The sequence below is a fragment of the Gossypium arboreum genome, chromosome 7, assembly GCF_025698485.1.
Source record: "Gossypium arboreum isolate Shixiya-1 chromosome 7, ASM2569848v2, whole genome shotgun sequence".
Lineage (NCBI taxonomy): Eukaryota > Viridiplantae > Streptophyta > Magnoliopsida > Malvales > Malvaceae > Gossypium > Gossypium arboreum.
In genome coordinates this window covers 75272584-75292115 of record NC_069076.1, presented here as the reverse complement: position 1 = coordinate 75292115, position 19532 = coordinate 75272584, and the positions used below count along the sequence as shown (strand labels likewise).

Sequence of the window (19532 nt, the reverse complement as noted above, 5' to 3'; positions counted from 1 at the left end):
ACCACTTTGGCTACAGGTTCAAACTTTTGACAACGGCCTAAATCCTTCGACTAGACAGATGATTGACGCAGCTGCTGGTGCGACTATTAATAATACCTGAAGAGGCCTATGAATTTATAAAAGAGATGTCATTGAATAATTATCAGTGGCAAGTCATGAGGACAAAGCCGACGAAAGTGGTCGGCGTGTTTAACATTGATTCGGTTATTATGTTCTCTAATCAGGTAGAACTTTTGAATAAAAAAATTGATGGGTTACTTGGTTCTTCACAAGTTCATCCTGTAATGTAGTGCGATGCAAGTGGAGGTAGAACGAGCAATTCAGAATATCCACCCTATGGCCACAACATGGAGAACGAACAAATAAATTATATGGGTAATAATCTTCGACCTCAAAATAATCCTTATAGTAATACTTACAATGTAGGTTGAAGAAACCACCCAAATTTTTCATGGGGAGGCCAAGGAAATCAGAGACCACCACCCCCTCCAGGCTTCCAACAACAACCTTACCAGCAAGAGAAAAAGCTGAACTTTGAGGAAATGATGACAAAATTTATTTCAGTAGCAGAAACTCATTTTAAGAACACTGAAACTGCACTTAAAAATCAACAAGCATTGATCCAGGAGCTCGAGAATCAAATTGAACAGTTGACTAAGATGATTTTAGAGAGACCACCAGGAAGTCTACCTAGTAACAATGAGTGGGAAAGTGTTAGCTGAATCTGAAAAGAAGCCACTACAAGAAGCTGACAGAACCGAAGGAGTGGAGGGAAAACGCGAAAACAATGACAATCTGATGCCAAAGGAATACAAACTACCAATCCCATATCCAGCAAAGTTGAAGAAAGACAGCATGGATGCACAATTCGGTAAATTTCTTGAACTTTTTAAACAACTGCATATTAACTTACCTTTTGTTGAAGCTATATCGCAGATGCCTACATATGCAAAATTTTTAAAGGAGCTTCTAACAAATAAAAGGAAGTTTGAAAACTTGTCTACAGTGCAACTTAACGAGAAGTGCTCGGCCATACTCCAAAATAAACTGCTAACCAAACTAAAAGATCCAGAAAGTTTTACTATTCCCTACTTAATTGGTAGTTTGAATGTTGATGAGGCACTAGCGTTGATAAGGCACTAGATGATTCAGGCGCTAGCATTAATCTGATGCCATATAAAATGTTTAAACAACTTGGTCTTGGGGAACCTAAACCCACTAGGATGAGTATTCAACTAGCTGATAGATCTGTTAAATATCCTAGGGGTATTATAGAGGACGTACTTGTAAAAGTAGATAAATTTATATTCCCTATTGATTTCGTTGTACTTGACATGGATGAAGATGTTGAAGTGCCTTTAATCTTAGGTCGTCCATTTTTAGCCACCGCTAGGGCTGTTATTGATGTGGGTGATGGTAAACTTGTGCTTAGAGTAGGTGACGAAGAGATTATTTTTAAAATTTATGATGCCATGAAATTTTCTAAGGAACAGGATGACTCATGTTATTTTATTGACTCTATTGATCATGCTACTCAAGATTCTTTTCAGGAAATCATACATAAGGACACGTTGGAACTGTGTATTGCTTAAGGAGAGGAGGTATATGATGATGATTCTGAGATAGGTAAGATAAAAGCTGAACTAGACTCCAATAAACCCTTTCCAAGACAAGCGGAATATGAGGGTATTAAGGCAAACGATGAACTTAAGCAAAAACCCTCTATTGAAGAACCTTCTAAATTGAAACTTAAACAATTGCCGAATCACTTGGAATACGCATTCCTTGGAAATAATTCTACATTACCAGTGATTATTGCTTCTAACTTGCAACCTAAGGAGAAAGATGAATTACTCCAAGTATTAAGAAAGCACAAAAGGGCATAGCTTGGAAAATTTCTGACATTAAAGGGATCAGTCCTTCTTTTTGCACCCACAAAATTTTAATGGATGATGAATATAAACCATGTGTGCAAGCTCAAAGATGACTGAACCCCAACATGAAAGAAGTTGTTAAAGCTAAGGTAATTAAACTCCTAGATGCTGAAATTATTTATCCAATTTCTAACAGTTCTTGGGTAAGTCCAGTGCAGGCTGTCCCTAAGAAAAGAGGCATGACTGTTGTAGCCAATGAGAAGAATGAATTAATCCCAACAAGGACAGTCACAGGTTGGAGAGTTTGTATTGACTATAGGAAGTTGAATGATGCCACAAGAAAAGATCACTTCCCCCTGCCATTCATTGACCAAATGTTGGAAAGATTATCAAGGCACATGTACTACTGCGTTTTAGACGGACTCTCTGGTTATTTTCAAATCCCAATAGCTCCTGAAGATCAAGAAAAGACGACATTTACATATCCATATGGTATGTTTGCTTATCGTAGAATGTCTTTTGGATTATGCAATCCTCCTGCTACTTTTCAATGCTGCATGATGGTCATTTTTGACGAACTCATAGAAGACATCATGGAGGTATTTATGGATGACTTCTCGGTATTCGGTAACTCTTTCCATCTTTACCTTAAAAATTTAGAACGAGTTCTAATAAGATGTAAGGAAAGGAACCTTGTACTTAACTAGGAAAAATGTCACTTTATGGTTCAAGTAGGTATTGTGTTAGGACATAAAATTTCTACTAAAGGGATTGAGGTTGATAAATCTAAAATTGAAACCATTGAAAAACTACCTCCCCCTAGTTCAGTTAAGGCTATTAGAAGTTTTTTAGGACATGCTGGGTTTTATAGAAGATTTATTAAAGACTTTTCTAAAATAGCTAAGCCTTTGACTAAATTACTAGAAAAAGATGTGCCCTTTAATTTCGATCAGGAATGTTTAGAAGCGTTCAATACTTTAAAGGATAATTTGATTAATGCTCCAATTATAATCGCACCTGATTGGAATTTAACTTTCGAACTAATGTGCGATGGGAGTGATTTTGCAGTTGGTGAAGTTTTGGGACAGCGAAGAGACAAGCATTTTCAACCTATCTATTATGCTAGCAAAACTTTGACAGCCGCACAAGAAAACTACACCACCACGGAGAAAGAGCTGCTAGCTGTGGTTTTTGCATTCGATAAATTTAGGCCATATCTAATATTGTCTAGAGTTGTCGTTTATACTGACCATTCTACTCTTCGCTACCTTTTAACTAAGACTGATGCAAAACCTTAACTCATTCGATGGATTCTGTTATTGCAGGAATTTGACTTGGAGATTCAGGATAAGAAAGGAGCTGAAAATCTCCTGGCTGATCATCTTTTCAGGCTTGAAAATTCAAGTACCAAAGAGCTAGATGAAGTAGAAATAAATGATTCGTCCCCTGAAGAACAATTCTTTGTTATATCTGATTCTGAAGTACCTTGGTTTGCAGACATTGCAAATTTTTTAGCCGCTAACGTTATCCCAAAAGGGTTGACACATCAACAAAAGAAGTGATTCTTTACTGATGTGAAAAAATACTTTCGGGAAGACCCTTTTCTCTTCCGTATATATGCTGATCAAGTTATTAAGAGATGTGTTACAAAGTCAGAAGCATTTAAAATATTAGAACATTGTCACTCAGGACTGACTAGAGGACATTGCAGTGGAAATAAGACCGCACATAAAACACTCGAATCAGGTTTTTATTGGCCTACACTATTCAAAGACACCAACAGGTATGTTGCTACTTGCGATAAATGCCAACAAACAGGTAATATCTCTAAACGTGACGAAATGCCCCAAACATACATGCTTTCATGTGAAATATTTGACGTTTGGAGTATCGACTTTATGGGTCCATTCCCTAGTTCATTTGGGAATAAATACATCTTAGTAGCTGTCGATTATATGTCCAAATGGGTGGAAGTCGAAGCTTTACCTACTAATAATGCTCGAGTGGTAGTACGATTCCTTAAGAAACTCTTCTCTAGATTCGGAACACCTAGACCAATTATCAGTGATAGGGGTACTCATTTTTGTAACTCCCAATTTAATAAAACCCTTAAGAAATACGGAGTTCACCACAGAACAACTACACCTTACCATCCTCAAACTAGTGGACAAGTCGAAGTAGCAAACTGAGAACTTAAATGTATCCTAGAAAAGACAGTAGAATGAAATAGGAAAGATTGGGCGATGAAAGTACATGATGCTTTATGGGCTTATAGAACTGCTTTTAAAACCCCCATAAGAACATCCCCTTACAGACTTGTTTATGGAAAAAGTTGTCATCTACCGTTTAAGTTAGAACACAAGGCATTCTGGGCTACAAAGTTTCTAAACTTCGATCTTAAACTTGTAGGTGAAAACAGGTTGATGCAGTTGAACGAGTTAGTTGAGTGGTGAACTAATGCATATGAGAATTCACGCCTATATAAAGAAGCAACGAAACGTCGCCATGATGCTCGTTTAAAGAAACACAAAAAATTTGAAGCTGGAGATCTTATCTTGCTATACAAATCAATGCTCAAATTGTTTCCTAGGAAGCTAAAATCACGATGGTCAGGTCCATTCGTCGTCCAAACTATTTTTCCATATGGCACAGTAGAGGTAAGTCATCCAACTCATGGCACCTTCAAGGTAAATGGACATCGTCTTAAACTTTATAACAGTGAGGACTTTAAGGATAATAGAGAGGAGCTACGGCTCCACGAACCTGCCAAAATATGTCACAGGGAAAAGTCGAGCTTAGACTTTAAATAAGCGCTTCTTGGGAGGCAACCCAAGCATTAACTTCACCAAATAGGGTTTAATTTTTCTTTAACCCTAGGCCGTGTGACACCCACGGAGTGGAGACATGGGCATGCTTGGAACCATGTAAACCTTGAGCACTTTAATGAGATGATCGACAGTATTGAACACGGCCTGAACCCACGGGCGTGGCCAAGGCCGTGTTGAAACATGACTCACATTTTTCCCAAAATAGAGGCACACGGGTTGCGACAAAAGAGCCACGGCCGTGCAATACAGTCGTGTGGTACCCACGGTTAAGGGACACGGGCGTGTCCCAGACTGTGGTAAAACTGTACCTTAATTTTCACAAAAATTCAGCAAAGACACAGCTTACAATAAAATACCATGGCCGTGCGAGTCGATCGTGGGAACTACACGGCCTGAGACATTGGCGTGCGTGATACCGTGTGAGGACTTACCCAAAAATCGAAACAATAAATGAAGTCAGGATAGAACACGGGTGAAAGCCACGGCCATGCTTAAGGGCAGTACACAATCCTGACTAATGGACACGGGCGTGTTAGATGGGACCCGGGCATGGGAGAAACGAAGTAAGCACTAGATGGCCATGCGATGTGGCCGTGTGGGTCACACGGCCTAGAGACATGGACGTGTCCGTTGGTCGTGTGCGATACTAACTTGAAACATCAACTCATAAGCATTAACCATGAACAAGGGCGTGGAGAATCCAGCACGGGCGTGGGTAAAGTGAACGAACGTACGTACGGCCGTGCGTTTCGACCATGCGAACCACACAGCCCGGACACACAGACGTGTCGAAGAGCTCGTGTGCGAACCTGACCACAATTAAAAAAAACATGGGTTGAGAGACTACCACACGGGCGTGGGCCACGGTCGTGTGGCCCAAAACGGGGCTTATGCGACCGTGACCCCTTTTAAATTACCCTTAACCCTAATTTTTTCTATCCCATTTACTATTCATCATCTTCTTCCTCTAGCCACCCTTTTTCCTCCTTTCTTTTTCATATTTCTTTCCCTTTTTCCCCCTTTTTCACCATTTAAACCTTTTCCCTTCACCCATAAACCCCCTTCTTCTTTTCCTTTCTTCTCCCCGCTACTTTCCCATTTTCTTCACCCCCATCCTTTCTTTTCCACTTTTCTTTCTCTTCTCTTTTCCTTTCTATTCTATTCTTCTCCTTTATTCCCCATCCACCTCCGACTACCACACACACGCCTCCACGTACCACCGCACCCCATCGCTAACCACCACTCTCGGTTTTCTTTCTTGCATCCTTAGCTCCGTTTTACTATTTTAATATTGATTTTCTTAGTTCATTAGTAATTCTTTATTTCATGTTCTATTTGACTATATTATTATTATTACTAATACTCTTGCTTTAATATTTTTGAGGTTCCTTCTTTGTCATTGTTTCAAATCGAACGTAGGAATATATTATATAGATATTAGGACCATGTGTTTTAAATAAGATTCGTAGTAACTTATATTGAGTGATTCATTAGTTAGTTTCTATTTCTTTGGCTCTTTGTTTCATATACATTATTACCATTTGGTTTTGACATGCTCGAATATTCGTTCATAATTATCTTACGAGCAAGTTAGTATTTTCAACTACTAAGATGACTGCTTGATTTGGGGATTATTTTGATGATTAAAATTCGTATTTGCAGATATCATAACAAACCCGAAAGGCAAGAAAACTGTGGTTCATGCCTCGAAAAAATGAACACTGAGATACGACACCCATTCTTCCAATTTCCACCGGAACCCTAGGAGGAACTATTCCAGATACTACGGGCCCGACCCCTAGGTGTGGGCCGTTGCATTGATTGGACCGCACTAGGGCAAGTTCATCTCGTTGATCCGGTTCTTTGACATCGTCGAGCTGACGTACCTAGAGCTCACTTTGGAACTATGCTCAACATTTTAGATGCAAACAGTTATGGCAGAGCATGATGACCCAGGAACAATCCAATTCCGCCTTGGCAGTTTAGTACGGCAGCTGAATGTCCCAGAATTTGGAGTCACCTTGGGACTATATACGAACGAGTTCATAGAGGCAAAAAACTTTCCTCACCTCCACTGCCACATTCACTATGCACTTTCATCATGTTGGAACACTATGATGCCTGCTACAGGCATCTATGACCCCAACCGTTCCAAGGTATCGGCACTAGCTCTAGCTCTACGATATCTCCACGCTCTTTTGGCACACTCTTTAACAGGCAAACGAGAGAGCACTGGTGTAGTGAACAGTCACGACGCATACTTCTTGTGGAGCATGAGGCAGGGGCACATTTTTTACCTCGCCTACTTCATTGCCCTTGCCTTTTGCCATCAAACTGAGCGACACCGGAAGGGAGTCATCAGCCTAGGCCCATATGTGACTCGTCTAGCATGCTACTTCGAGCTCCTAAAACAGTGGCGTAGTCTTCATCACTCACTCTCATTGGCTAGATGTCCCCACAAAGCATCCGAAGTATGCTCCATATGCGAATGATTGAGCGTCGTCGTGGGTTCGACCCTCCTTAATGCCGACTTGCACGAGCTACCGATGAGGATGACACAGAGGATATTCCTAATGATATCCCTGCATTTCAGAAGGACCCACCATCACAGCCACCACCGAGCCACCAACCAATTCATACAGCTGCTTCAATATCTGAAGTTTCTAACCACCTTCATCGCTTTGAGCAGTAATGCACTCAGCGATTTGACAGCATCGAGGCAACACTACAACAAATCTGCCAACATTTTCACATATCGCCTCCAGCACCACCACCTCACGATCCAGCTGTCGACGAGAACTATTAAGTCCATCTAATTTTTAAATTACTTTTTTTTATTTTATTTTTATTTTGGCATTTCTTTTGCACTTTCATTATCAATTACTTACAAGACTTTAATCAATATAATTTTAATTTTAATTTATCTAGTTATTTCATTATTGCTAACCCTAACAACCATACACATATAAATCCCTTAAATATTATCGATGGCATCGTAGTTTCAAAAGGTTCAGTCAACGGGTACTACTAAGGCATACACATACAATCATCCACGACTGCCATGTCCTACTCGACCACGACCATAGCCACCACGACAACGACCACTACGATAACCTCTTCGCTGGGTACTGTCATTGTGGAACCCAACCTCTACCACCACCTTCACCTCTATCTACATGTCACATATACATCACTTTCAATGCTTCTAAACCTGTTTCTGCTCTTTCAAGGATTACATCCAAATTCAGGGCAGTTTCGATTCTCTCCCTCTCTTATAATCTTATACTTATATTGCTATTATCTATCTCTGTACATTGAGGGCAATGTACACCTTAAGTGTGAAGAGGTTATTTATGTGATTATCAGAGAACCCCTGAATTTTATCTTGTTCTCAAAAAATTTCTCATATCATTATTAGAGTAAATTCTGATTGATCTATGATTTTAATTGATATGTTTTGAATTAAACTATAGGTAATTGTGCACTAATTGTTTAAAAATTAAGACATTAGGGAATCAAGCATGATGAGTTGACTTTTGAGCAATAAAATTGCTAGGTTGTTTCCTTGAATTGAGGTATTATCTTGAAGTTTTGAATTTACAGGATTGACATCAAATACCCATAATTTTCATGAGATTTTGAGCCTTTTAGAGCATATATCTTTCTTGCTCACTGATTTTATTGGTTATGAGTGTGTCAACTTTGATTTGTTATTCTAGAACTTGTATTGATTATACATTTCGAGACCACACCTTTGATTTGATATACGAAAATGATAAAGGCACCTAGGTTTTAACCCATTTACCCCATAAAAAGCCTACCCACATAATTGACCCCTAGTGAACCCCTTTGAGCCTTAACTATTATTTCTTGAATCCTTCCCTTAATATTAACCCATAACTTAACCCTTTTTGATTCATTAAGAATTTTTACCTTTTTATTGACTCCTTTTTTATGGAGATTTAATTTGATTAGTTACCCTTTTCTTTTTCGTTCATTCCAGTTGCTGAATTTTTCTTATTATGTATTTTCAAATATTATTCTTATTCTTAAAAAAAACGTATATTTATATTCATACAATTACATATTGTTCTAAAGAGCTTGGATGAGTTAAAGTTGTTATAAATAAGCTCACATTTTTTTTTTTGCTTTAGGTAGTCCAAATTCTGGCACTTTCTTGTAATTCAGCACTTAGCCTCACTCTTCTAAGTTTGGTAATTTAGTTAAATTAATCTTGATTCTAACCCTCTTTTTTAGCCTTTATCCACACCTTTAACCCAAGCCCCATTACAACCTTATTAAAGACCTTTTGATTTGTGTATCATTTCATTATAGTGGTGGAGATTTAATTTTTATGCAAGCTTATGGTAATAACTTTCCATGTTTGACTATTGAGTGCTTATTTATTAAACCCTAAACACTTTGAGTGATTTGAGTGAATCAATAGTGAGGATGTCAACCTTTTCGATTTGGAATTAAAGGTGATTACTGAGATAAAGGGACCAATAATTTTATTATTGAAATGCTCGATTTAGATTGTTCGAAACTTTAATGTTCTTATAGTTAAGCTCTTAACGTATGATTACTTGTAGATTATTTCGAAAATTATTAGTAAGAATTACAAGTTGAGAAGAACTTATTTTAATTGTGAGTTAAGGATTTTGCTTGAGGACAAGCAAATGTTTAAGTGTAGAGATATTTGATAAACCATCAGATATACATATTTTTACCCCATACTTGACATATTTATGGATGATTTTTCCTTGATTTTATTGAATTTGATGCTCCTAATCCTTTAATTTCATGTTTTATACTCAGGAGAGCTTAGGATAGCAAAAAGAGCAAGAAACAGGCCAAAAAAGGGACAAATTGGGCCTAAATCAGTGTTGCACACGGCTCAGGCACTTTCACATGGGTAATCCACACGCCCATGTGTCACACACGGGTAGACTACATGCTCGTGTGTCATGACCGTGTTGACTAAGAACCAACTCAGTATTGCACACAGCCTGAGCACTTTCACACGGGCGTGGCACACGGCCATGTCCCTGCCGAGCCCAATCCTAGTTCTATTCGGAAAATGGCACTTTTGAGAGTTTTGAAGCAATTTAAAGCCTATATAAACACTCTAGAAGGGGATGAGAGGGGACACACAGAGTTGGAGGTAGAAATTACTCAAGAACAGCCATTGGAATCACCTCGGAGCCAGGATCTACATCAAGACTGAAGATTTCCATCCAATTTCGTATAAGTTCTTTGAGTTTCTTTATGTTTTATTGTTTTCTGAACTTTGAGATGTTTTCCATTATTATTATGAACTAAACTCCCTAAATACCTAAGGGAGATGAACCCTATGATGAATCTTATTACTTGAATTATATGATAAAGACTTACTCTTATTCTTAATTGTGAGTTCTAAGTTCTTGTTTTAATATTCTAGGGTATTAATTCAGGTTTTGATGTGCTTATTTAGTGGAGCAAAAGTCCCTGTTTAAGAGTAGATCATCCATAATTAAGCGGATTTGAATGCAATCCTAGATATAGGATGACATAAATCTGCCGGATTAAAGTCAAATCTAATAAGGGAATCCATAGATCGAGTTAATGCGACAATAGGGGTTTTAATTAGAAAGACATTTCAATTTATTAGCCTAAAGTCAGTTGTTCTTAGTCTCGAGAGAGATATTAACATAAATTAGGGGTTTCTACAGATTAAGTTAAGTGAATAAATTGTCGAATTCAGAAGTAATAAGTGAAGTCTAGGTGGATTCTTTCTTGGGTATTGTCCTCTCCATCGGTTTTTCCCAAAGTATTTTCCAAACTTCATCTTTGTCATAATATTATTTAATTAGATAAATAGTTTTAGTTTAAAAACACACTTTAATTCTTAGGCTAGATAATAAAAAGATAGTAATTACTAATACTTTTAGTCCTCGTGGATTCGATATTTCCAGTCTCACCATAACTATACTATTGTTCGATAGGTGCGCTTGTCTTAAGTCGAATTTTTAGTTAGTTTAGCGACCATTAACCCGCAACAGATATTGGGTCTCGATATAACCTATCATAATCTCTAATCATCACATTGTTGAATTTGGTGCCCTAAGTGCAGTATATTTGTTTGTATACTTGTAATTTTTTTGAATAAATTGTTTTAATAAAATTATTCATGAATTACATTAATACCCTTTGTAATTTGTCCTCAATGATTTTTTCATGCAAAGCAAAATGAAAGCAAATATTAGCTCATCAGTTGTTTAATGTTTAACTAATACTAAGTGATATTATGTGGACAGATCGTATTGCAAAAAGACTAATATGTCGTCTATCAAGTCCAATTAGGGAGATTCTTTGTCTTAAGCATCAGAGCGAATGACTCCTAGAAGATATAGACATAGATGTGACTGACTGGACTGATAGTACATCAGACAGGACCCAAGAAGAATAGATCCTAAATTCGTTTGTAGATTTATTCACTTGTGATGTTCATAGTGTGACATACCTTAATCCTAAGCCGATGATGGACTATGTATGCATGACTCGTATACTTTAATGTAAGTAAAACTTGAGTTTGAATAGATAAAGAACTGAAAGCTAATATGTTGAGTATATGACTTCTACAGTATGTAGCATCATTCACAATAGTGGAATTCATAGCTCAAGAAATAGGTAAATGATATCCTCTCATCGGTATTACATGATAGATGGAAAGTAAGTATGGTCACAAGTCGTTTGTTTTTATAATAAATGACTTAATTACTATTTGATACTAATTGACTTTTCATGAAGAAAGATGTAATGGTTACCATGAGGTAAAATAGGATCATATTGGGAGAATGGAATTATCTCAAAGAAATTAAGGATATCCTATGAGGAAAACACACTTATGATAAGGTCATTAGACAAGTACTAATAGAGTAGTTTTCATAATGATATGTTATTAAGGAAAGCTCAATCACAATACTATAGTGGAATGGTTTCGTGACTAAAATGAGTATATAATTAATAGGCGAAAAGCTAAAACTTAATTATAAACCATTTGAGCTCTAGTTACATATGTCCAAACAGTCTCTCCGCTAGCTAGTTGAAACCTGAAATGAGTAGCGTGTTGAATCAAATGAATAGAAATGGATAGAAATGATAAAGTTAGAGAAATGAGTTACATTCGAAAATGAATGTAGTTTCTCACTAAGTATGGAAATGACTTGAGAATTAATTTAAGTTTTTAAATTAGTAAATATTTAAATAATTGAAGTTCTAAAATGAAATTAAATCAATTGGTCATTGTGAATCCACTGAATGTATAAATTAAATATATTTTCTCATAGATTCTTTTACGGTAAAGTTGTCATGGTTTTAACAGAATTAGAATTGGGTTGAGAAAATTATTTAATTGACAAAATTAATTAATTAAAATTAAATTAATAAATAATATTTATTTTGGAAAATAGAAAAACATGTATTGGGTTCGATTAATTTATAAAGTGTTGGGTTAAAAGTCTAGGAAGCAATATGATTTAGACTCAATACAGTAGATGCTCAAATCCCATTATAATACATATGAGGGGAGGCAAACCCTATTAGTATCTCCTCTCTTATAGTTCAACTAGGGGATGACTTTTTTCTATTAAAAAGTATTATTTGTATCCTACTAATTTAACTAGGATTCACTTCCTCTCCCTATAAATAGATGGCACTGGTAGGGCTAAAAGATACAACAAGTTTTATACAACTTTTAAGATATTGTTATTCTTCCCAAAAATAGTCAAAATTTATTTCTAAGTATAAATTATATTTTTGGGAATAACAATTCGACTGGTTTCTTTTGAGAGAGAAAATTTCTTTCTTACTGAAAGTAAGAAAATTATTTCTTGTTCTGTGTTTGAGTCGTAATTGGTCGAGCCTACACTTGAAATAGTTCGTGGTATGAGAATAGCAAAGAAGGTCATTTGGTTGAAAGTCGGGAACGTCAAAGATCTATCTCGCACAAAGCACAATTACTTTTCGGGAAAAGTTTATTGCTATAAATATAAAAAACTGGCTCGGTTTTCAAATTTTTATTTTTTCATTGTACAAGAAAAATATTTTTGAATTGGATTTTTTCCAACACACATATCTCATACAAGTGCACATATGACCCTATTGGCGTGCAAATCCTATTCTAAATTTTACTAAGTTTGCATGGGCACCTATCATACATATTACATTTTCATACTTTGTATTCATTCACAGTTGTATATCATTCCTTGTAATTGGTCACATTTGTAGCACCCCAAACCCGGCCCAGAAGTTATGGCCGGATCCGGCATGCCACATCAAAAATATAAAAAAAAATTCCATTCTAAGTCTAGAAAATCGTACTTAATGTTCAAAAGATTAATTCATTAAAGGTTAAAGTGAATGGAAGCTATGCACCAGGTAGGAAACCGGAAAAGAGGTGGTGAGTCCATCGGACTGCTTAAGTACCAAGCTCCCTTCGGATCCAATCCTAGACATGCATACCGCCATTGCCACACTTTAACGTCATGGATATTTCTAGGAAACAGATTTGATTAAGTCATTTTTAGGAAAAGTGATTAATTTTGGAAAATACTTTCATTGCGGAAGCTTTGCTTGTTGTCGTGTTATTTTGAAATCAATTGTTGTTCTTAAAAACGCGCCCTAAAGCTATCCAATTTCAACAGTTAAAATAAGTATTACCTATCTTAGTAATACATATTAAAACCATCAAAAATAATTAAGCGGTCTTATTACATTTAAAAACCCAAAACATCAAACGTAAATAAAAGGATGTCTAGTTCACCAGAATAAAATCAAACTTTCAGAATGGGTGGCCACTCCGAATTCCCTCACAGCTCCAAGCCCACTATGGTTGGGGATTTCCTACGTGGATGAAAATAAAAGGGGTGAGTTTGGGGAAACTCAGTGTGTAAATTAACCCAACCATAGCCTATATCAGCTTAAACCACAGAAATAGAATAAGTTGGCCTTAGCCCAGAACAGAATTCAAAATAAAGCCCATAGGCCCATAACAGAACAGAACAGATATTACATGTTTATGCAGAAACCCAACCATATCCAACCGTATACACCCCCGTACCAACCTTACACCGTGTGGGGAGACAACTCGACCCACCCAACCGCTACACACCACAGAATTTGCAGCATGGTGCGAGCGAATAATGTGTGAGTCACAGATCTGAATAATCGTGGCAGAGCCACCAGAACAGATATATGTGGCAGAGCCACCAGATCAGATATTTGTGGCATAGCCACCAGAACGCTTCCTCCATAATATAACCCATGTCCCCATGCAACAGATATATAATCATGGCATACATCATACAGAATCAGATCGTCATGCTTTTCAGTCAAAATTAACCCTAGGGGTATAACGGTAATTTTACACCTAGGGGTATAATAGCAATTTTCCATACATAGGGGTATTATAGTAATTTAGATACTTTTAGGGTTTTCATGCATATCCTAACTATTTACGTACTATCAGAACACTTACCGCACATACTTACTGAATTGGGCCCGTTGGCCCATGAACCCGATCTTTGGCCCATTAAGCCCAAATTATCAAAATGTACGAAATCGCGCGTACTGCAGTTTATTACTTTAGATTACCAAATATACAAACCCAACTATCTTATGAGCATTCGCACACTCGCAAATTCCCAAAATACTAACTTTTTGGCATTTCGGCTTTTCGACTTTTGCCAATCTAGTCTATGAGAGGGTGTCAGTTACACACCTGTTTGCGACAATATGCTGACGAGATCCACACACGAACCGCCTACAATTGGATTACTAACACGTTAATCTAACTATTCGAATACAAACTACGTATTAACCCCTTACAATATTCGGCCAACCACACCTACAGATCATAGTAAGCTTATAAGAAATCAATAAGCAACTCATTAACAAATTTTTGTCAATGTTTACCACATAATCATAATTTCACTGCAAGCTCTCTTCCTGAGCAACAGTCACTAAATTATTTATAACTGGAGCTACGAAACTCCAAATCAAGTGCCGTTAATTTTCCCTGAAAATACACTCATATATATTTTATCCATACAATTTTTAGAATTTTTGGTATGGCCAATCTATACCAGATTTTTCTTAAAGTTTCCCATGTTTCACTGTTTGACTAATCTGACCACTCTTCATTACGAATCAAATTTCTCATTGTACAGAATTCAAAATATGTTCTTGTTTATTTCATTAGAAACTAGACTCAATAAGCTTTAATTACATAATTTATTCAGCTTCTAATTCCTCTCCCACAATTTATGGTGATTTTCCAAAGTCACATTACTGTTGCTGTCCCAAGCAGATTTATTACCAAATCACTCTTTCACACATACCTTGCATGCATGTTATTTAAACATGTATATCACCAATCAATCATCACATATCTATGATTTTACTTAAGTATAATCTCCATTTCATCATTTTAAAGCACAACATGTTAGCTGATTTTTCCCTTTAACATCTAAGGCACATGGATGCTCATTTGTTTGGCTCAACTTCACCTATCTTCCATTTTTCATCAAAGAACATGAAACAACAACCATTTCCTTCATTTTAATTCATGAATAAATGCTCACAACACAACTAAAAATCAAAATATACTTCAAGACTTAAGGTAGAATCAAGAAGAACTCATGAACCTCAAAATAAGAAGCAAGGTACCAAGAACTTACCTTCAATTTTCCTCCTCCTAATGACCGAATACTCAAGAGCTTTCTCCACTCCTTTCTCTTCTCTAACTTTCAGCTATGATGAACAAAGATGGACAAAACTTTGTTCTTTTCACCCCTTTTTCTTTTAATAAAACTTCATATTTCATCCATCTAATTCTTTAATACAAAAGACATGAAATTCTTATCATGAAACATTTACCTAACCCATTATCATGAAACATTTACCTAACCCATTATCATGGAACATTTACCTAACCTATTATCATGGAACATTTACCTAACCTATTATCAATTTGTATCAATTTGTACCATAAATTATGGATATCAAGTGCACATTTTGTCTACAACAACATAATGGCTGGCCACTTCATGTAAAATGGGAGGTTTGTCATGCAAATCTTCCTATTTTGCACTCTTATTTATTTGGCCACTTCAATTTAGCCTATAGCATTTTCAAACATTTTCACATAGGTCCATTTCATAATTTCACTCCCTTTTTCTTATGGAACAAAAATTAACTAAAATTACCGGGTTCTATCTTAAGCTTGGGCCTTCTAGAGGCCCACTAACATAATTAAACCTATGCCAACATTCACGAGATTCTCGAAAATTGGGCGTTACAACTCTACCCTCCTTAAAGAAATTTCGTCCTCGAAATTTACCTAATCAAACAGATGAGGGTATTTTGTTGCATCGTCTCTTCGCTCCCAAACTCGAAGTTTCCTTCCTTAACTTGTTGAAAAGGAGCGACCAAAGACTCATCGTTCAACTGTTTTTCCTTAATCTGATCCACCCAGGTTGGCTTGACTTGCAACTCGATACCAGACTTCCATCATCATCTGACTCAGACGAGCAAACATTGCTCTCGGATCGTCTGACTCTATGACTTACAAAGATCGGCTACCACATTAGCCTTGCTTGGGTGATACTCGATCGAACAGTCATAATCCTTAAGCAACTCAATCCATCTCCTTTGCCTAAGGTTCAGCTCCTTATGAGTCAACAAATATTTAAGACTCTTATGTTCAGTGTATATAATACACCTTTCTCCGTACAAGTAATGTCTCCAAATCTTAAGTGCAAATATCACTGCTGCCAACTCTAAATCATGAGTCAAATAGTTTCCCTCATGAGGCTTAAGCTATCGTGATGCATATGCAACCACCTTACCCTCTTGCATTAACCCGCAGCCCAAACCCACGTGTGATGCGTCACTGAACACAGTAAAATCATTCCCAAACTTCGGCTGAATTAACACAAGTGCTTCAGTCAGAACTTTCTTCAACTTCTCAAAAGCTTCCTGCTGTTTCTTAGTCCATACAAACAGTACTCCTTTCCTTATGTGTTTTTTCAGAGGTGCTGCCATCACAGAAAAACCTTCCACAAACCTTCTGTAGTATCCTGTCAGTCCTAGAAAACTCCATATTTCTGACACTGACCTAGCGGCTTCTACTCCAAAATCGCTTCAATTTTCCGAGGGTCCACCTTAATCCCCTTAGCAGAGACCACATGTTCTAAGAAGGTTACCTCCCTCAACCAAAATTCACACTTGCTGAACTTCGCAAAGAGTTCATTCTCCCTTAATACTTACAGCACTATACGGAGATGCTCATCATGTTTCGTTTCAGTTTCAGAATATACCAGGATATCGTCAATAAAGACGACTACGAACTAATCTAAAAATGGTTGGAACACACGATTCATCAGATCCATAAACGCTGCAGGAGCGTTCGTTAGTCCAAATGGCATAACCAGAAACTCATAATGCCGTCTTATGGATATCTACCTCCTTGACCCTTAACTGATGATATCCAGATCGAAGGTCGATCTTAGAGAATACAGAAGCTCCTCTAAGCTGGTCGAACAGATCTTCAATCCTTGGCAGTGGATACTTATTCTTAATCGTTAGTTTGTTCAACTGGCGATAATCAATGCACATCCGCATTACCATCCTTCTTTTTCACGAATAGCATCGGTGCTCCCCATGGAGACACGCTTGGCCTAAAGAAGTCCCTGTCCAACAACTCTTAAATTTGAGCCTTTAACTCCACTGACTCCTTCGGTGCCATCCTATACAGTGCGATGGACACAGGCGCCGTTCCAGGCAACAAATCTATTCCAAACTCAACTTCCCGGTTCGAAGGCAATGCTGGAAGCTCCTCCAGAAAAAAATCTTGAAACTCCTTTACGGTCCTAACCTTATCCACTGTCAGTCCCTCCTCTACCGAATGACTTACAAATGCCAAATAGACCTCACAACCTTTCCGAATCCATTTTTCGGCCCTTAATGCCGACACTACATTGGACAAATAATCCCTTCTCTCACCTATCACCATAACCTCCACATCCTTTGTAGTTCTTAACACCATTCGTTTAGCAGCACAATCCAGAGTCGCCTTATGCTTAACAAGTCAATCCATTCCCAGAATGAGGTCAAACTCTCCGAACGGTAACTCCATCAGATCTCCAGGAAAAACCTTGCCTTGAGTTTCTAAGGGTACATTCCTATACAGTTTGTCTACCTTAACCGAGTGACCCAAGGGACTTAGTACAGATACCCCACTCACAATCTCCTCAGAGCAGTCCAAGTCGTCCATAATCCGTTCTGTAGCCTCCAACCAATATTCCGCCACATTCAGGGCTATACCAGACACGCCCTTAAAGATCTCCGTTCCGTTAGTCCCGAAGTCATTCAGAAATAGATCCCTGAATTTCGTTGCCCGAACTTGCTCTGACAACCCTTTCCAAAACACGAAGCATTTCCTATGACAGGGCATCATCCCCGGCATCGCGGTCATAAAACACTACCTCTGTTGCCGGTGGTACCGGTGCATCCACCGCCGGTAAATGTCTCAAAGACGAAGATCTCGCTCGAGCACTTCCTCGGCTCCGTCCACGGCCTCTTGTACTCATATCGTATTATCTTGATTACGAATTTTTATGCATCAACTAATATTCTAGTGTTTATTACATATGTTTTATGAATCAGATAGTAGTTGAGAGTTTGTTTTCGCAGAATCGAAGTCTAGCTATAGTTTCAGTCTCTTATCAGATTTTCCTATGGTTTCAGTATCATCCTATCTAGAGTATCCTAGCAGGATTTCAGTACAGACAGATAAGTCAGAAAAATATTCAGAAGAGTTCAGAATAATACTTATAGACTTGAGCCGGAGATTCGGAATGCCACCTTCTAAAGATCTAAATTTTGAAAATTGATTTTTTCGCATTCTTTATAAAATTTTCGCTTTCGAAAATCTTTATTTTTGTAAACCCATTCCACAGCCGAGTTGTTACAACCTAGGCTCTGATACCACTAAATGTAGCACCCCAAACCCGGCCCAGAAGTTATGGCCGGATCCGGCGTGCCACATCAAAAACGTAAAAAAAAAATTTCCATTCTAAGTCCAGAAAATCGTACTTGATGTTCAAAAGATTAATTCATTAAAGGTTAAAGTGAATGGAAGCTATGCACCAGGTAGGAAACCGGAAAAGAGGTGGTGAGTCCATCTGAGTTTGCTTAAGTACCAAGCTCCTTCGATCCAATCCTAGACATGCATACCGCCATTGCCACACTTTAACGTCATGGATATTTCTAGGAAACCGATTTGATTAAGTTATTTTTAGGAAAAGTGATTAATTTTGGAAAATACTTTCATTGCGGAAGCTTTGCTTGTTGTCGTGTTATTTTGAAATCAATTATTGTTTTTAAAAACGCGCCCTAAAGCTATCCAATTTTAACAGTTAAAATAAGTATTACCTATCTTAGTAATATATATTAAAACCATAAAAAATAATTAAGCGGCCTTATTACATTTAAAAACCCAAAACTTCAAACGTAAATAAAAGGATGTCTAGTTCAGCAGAATAAAATCAAACTTTTAGAATGGGTGGCCACTCTGAATTCCCTCACAGCTCCAAGCCCACTATGGTTGGGGATTTCCTGCGTGGATGAAAATAAAAGGGGTGAGTTTGGGGAAACTCAGTGTGTAAATTAACCCAACCATAGCCTATATCGGCTTAAACCACGAAATAGAATAAGTTGGCCTTAGCCGAGCAATTCAAAATAAAGCCCATAGGCCCATAATGAGCGAGCAGATATTACATGTTTATGC

General features: G+C 37.4%; 1 long non-coding RNA gene across 1 annotated transcript; it reads right to left on the bottom strand.

Annotated features, from left to right (window-relative positions):
- Positions 1-13278: 13278 nt before the first annotated feature.
- Positions 13279-15565, bottom strand: LOC128295559 (uncharacterized). The gene is made up of 3 exons (XR_008286060.1): positions 15421-15565; positions 14463-14504; positions 13279-13585 (listed from the first exon to the last, which is right to left on the bottom strand). It is a non-coding gene; the product is annotated as an uncharacterized LOC128295559 (long non-coding RNA).
- Positions 15566-19532: the final 3967 nt, after the last annotated feature.